Here is a 3,487-nt window from a genome sequence, read left to right as displayed (position 1 = left end):
TTGTCAATGAAATTTAGTTTTATACAATCAGGGCCTATTCCAGATTTTGCTTCCCTGAGGCAGACAGATTATTGGATTGTTTTCTATTTAGGATATTATGAGTGTCCCGCTAAAAATATTTTTGCATGTGTCTTCTGTTAAGCATATGGATTTTTATTCCATAAGGATGGAATTGCTTTCACGGTGAGTATGCATGTGTTTTATCAAGCATTTTTCTAAAATGGTCCTGTCAAAGGGTGTTTCCACCCTCAGAAAGCAAGTGTTCTATGAAACACTAGCTCCTCTTATGCTCTTTCTGGAAAATTCTTCTGGGTATAAAGTGTGGTCATATTGAGCTTTCAATTTGTTGTTTCCTAAAGACTAATGAGAGCTGGAGGGATGGCTCAGAGGTTAAGAGCACTTCCAGAGGTCCTGAGTTCAATTCCCGGCAACCACATGGTGGCTCACAACCATCTGTAATGAGATCTGATGCCCTCTTCTGGTGTGTCTGTAGTACAGTGTACTCATATACATAAAATAATAAATACATAAGTATTTTTTAAAAAGACTAATGAGCTTGAACAACATAGATCTCCTTAGGATGTTTTATCCATTTTTTTCCTATTGGTTTGTGCATCTGCTTGTAATTTAGTGTGCCGATGTTTAAGAGTTCTGGATAAATGTCTGTTCTGGATGTGTGCATCTGTTTCTACACTATGAACTGTCCTTTCTCTCCTAAGGTTCCATCCCTATAAATGTAAATTCAGAAGTGTGATGAGATGATGCAAACTCTACCTCACTGTGGTGTCTTCATCTGTGGACTCAACCAATTGTAACTGAAAACTATTTCTTTCTGGGTGTAGTGGTGCACAACCTCAATCCCAGTACTGAGGAGGCAGGCAGATCTCTGTGAGTTCAAGGCCAGCCTAGTCTACAAAGTGAGTCCAGGACAGCTGGGGCTGTTACACAGAGTCTTCAAAACTGGAAAAGAAATAAAGAACAGTATTTCTCCTACCCAAAAATCTTGCACCTATAACGAACATGTGCAGATTTCCATTTCTTGTCATTTCCCCCCAAACAATGTAACAATTCTTATATTTTTTGGTTGTGAGCCTAGCCTTTAATGGTTGAGCCATCTATCTCTCTACCCTCAATATAACACCAACACTGTGTTAGATATTTTACAAAATGTAGAAAAACTTAAGACACACCAGAGAATGTGTATAAGTATTCACAAACATTTTGTGATTATGTGATATTATCTAAAGGATTTAAGTTGATATTTTTGTGCCTGTCTGCAAGGAGTTGAACAAGTATCAAAGAAAACCTGTATTTCACATTTTTCTCTTATAACCAGGATTCTCTTGTATCTTGTTAGAGAAATCTACACTTACCCCAAGGTTACAAATATCACTTTCTCATGTTTCTTGTAGGATATTGTGGCAGTTTGAATGAGAATGTCTCCATAGGGTCATATATTTGAATGTTTGATTTCTAGGTGGTAGACTACTTAGGAAGGATTAACTTTCTAATGCTGCAACCCTGACCCTGAACCATAAAATTATTTTTGTTGCTACTTCATAACTATAATTTTGATACTGATATGAATTACTATCTAAATATCTTTGTTTTCAGATTGTGTCAAGTGACCCCTGTGAAAAGGTCATTCAACCCCCAAAGGGATCTCAACCTGGCAGGGGAGAACCACTGGATTAGGAAGTATAGCCTCATTGAAGTCGGTGTGGCCTTGTTGTAGTGGGTGTGGCCTTTTGGAGTGGGTGGGGCCTTGTTGGAGTAGGTGTGACCTTGTTGGAGTAGGTGTGGTCTTGTTGGTGTGGGTGTGGCCTTTGGAGTGGGTGTGACCTTGTTGGAGTAGGTGTGACCTTGTTGGAGTAAGTGTGGCCTTGTTGGAGTGGGTGTGGCCTTTTGGAGTGGGTGGGGCCTTGTTGGAGTAGTGTGGTCTTGTTGGTGGAGGTGTGACGCTGGGTGTAGGGTTTGAAGTTTCAAAATCCCATTCCAGGCCCAGTCCACGTCCATCTCTGCCTACTGCCTGCAGATCGGGATGTGAACTCTCAGCTTCTGTTCCAGTGTCATGTCAGCTTACCTCTAGCCACATTCCCATCATGGCTGCTATGGGCTAATTCTCTGAAACTCTAAGCAAGACCCAATTAAATGCTTTCTTTTAAAAGTTGCTTTGGTTATGATGTTTTACCACAGCAATAGTAACTAAAAATGTATAGCTTTACTATGGTACTGATGTCATTTCAGTACAAACACAAAACCAGCCAGTACACCTGGCCACAAGGATGTCATTTCAAATGCAGGTGAAAATCTATTTTTGAAAAAAAGCCCAATCACTGTATCCTCTGCGATGGGAAGTCAAGTGATTGACTGCCCTCCCTGGGGCATGGTACCATGAAGGATGCTGGTAGATAAGAACTGGTTCTCATTACTTATAGATACAATAGAATGTTTCCATCTGAGGTTCCCTAAGGGATGTAGCTCAGTCTACAGGCAGCTGGTCACCAAGGTCACCAATGTAAACTACTTTTTTTCTCATCCATTGTTATTCCTTTTGCTTTCGACTACTATATTCTGTGTTGCTTTTCATGATTCTTTTTTGCACTCAATTTTAAGGACTTCTGGGAGAACTAAGGCAACCAGATTTTTCCCAGCAGATTTTACGTACAGGTTATTTTTAAGAAGGCATTTCATTTTTAAATGTTTTTGAACACTTTACACACACATACACACACACATACTTTTTTATTTATTCAATGTGCATGTGTGTGTCTGAGTGAGCATGTGCCATAGCACACTTGTGAAAGTAGAGGACAACTTGTGGAAGCTGGTTCTCTCCTTGTACTGTGTAGGTCCTGGAGATCAAACTCAAGTTGCTAAGCTTAAAAGCAGATGCCTTTTCCTCCTGAACAACCTCACAGAATCTTTCTTGACTTGTATGTATTAATATGATCATTTGTGATGTGTGGGGCCACAGGAGAGGGATGCCATTCATGAAAACCCCAACCCTTCCCTGTGCATCCTGTGCTTTAAGAAAACAAACATTACTATTTACAAATTTCCTCTTGGCTTAACACTTAGAATTTCTGAACTGAAAAACATCACTGTGATGTCTACTCTTAGTTGTCACCTTGACTACATCAGAAATGAACTACAATCCAGAAATGTAAGGGAACACCCATGATCCAGATCTTGAGGCTAGGAGACACAGGTTTCAGACCTGGATCTTGGCATGGAGATCGTCAGGCGTAGTGGCCAGGAGAAGCTTATGCCCAGGTAACATAGTACACGCCTTTAATCCCAGGAGATTGAGGCACGTAGATCTCTGAATGCAAGGTTAGCCTGGGACAAAGCAAGTTCCAGATACAGGAGTGGTGGTACACACCTTTAATATGGGATACACCTTCTGCTGGAGGCCTACATAAGGACATTGGAAGAAGGAAGACTCACCCTTCTTAAACTGCTTGCACTTACTTGCCAGCACATC

Source organism: Micromys minutus (assembly GCF_963924665.1).
Source record: "Micromys minutus genome assembly, chromosome: 6".
Taxonomy (NCBI): Eukaryota; Metazoa; Chordata; class Mammalia; order Rodentia; family Muridae; genus Micromys; species Micromys minutus.
The sequence above is the reverse complement of the archived record's forward strand: the minus strand, read 5'-3'. Positions refer to the sequence as shown.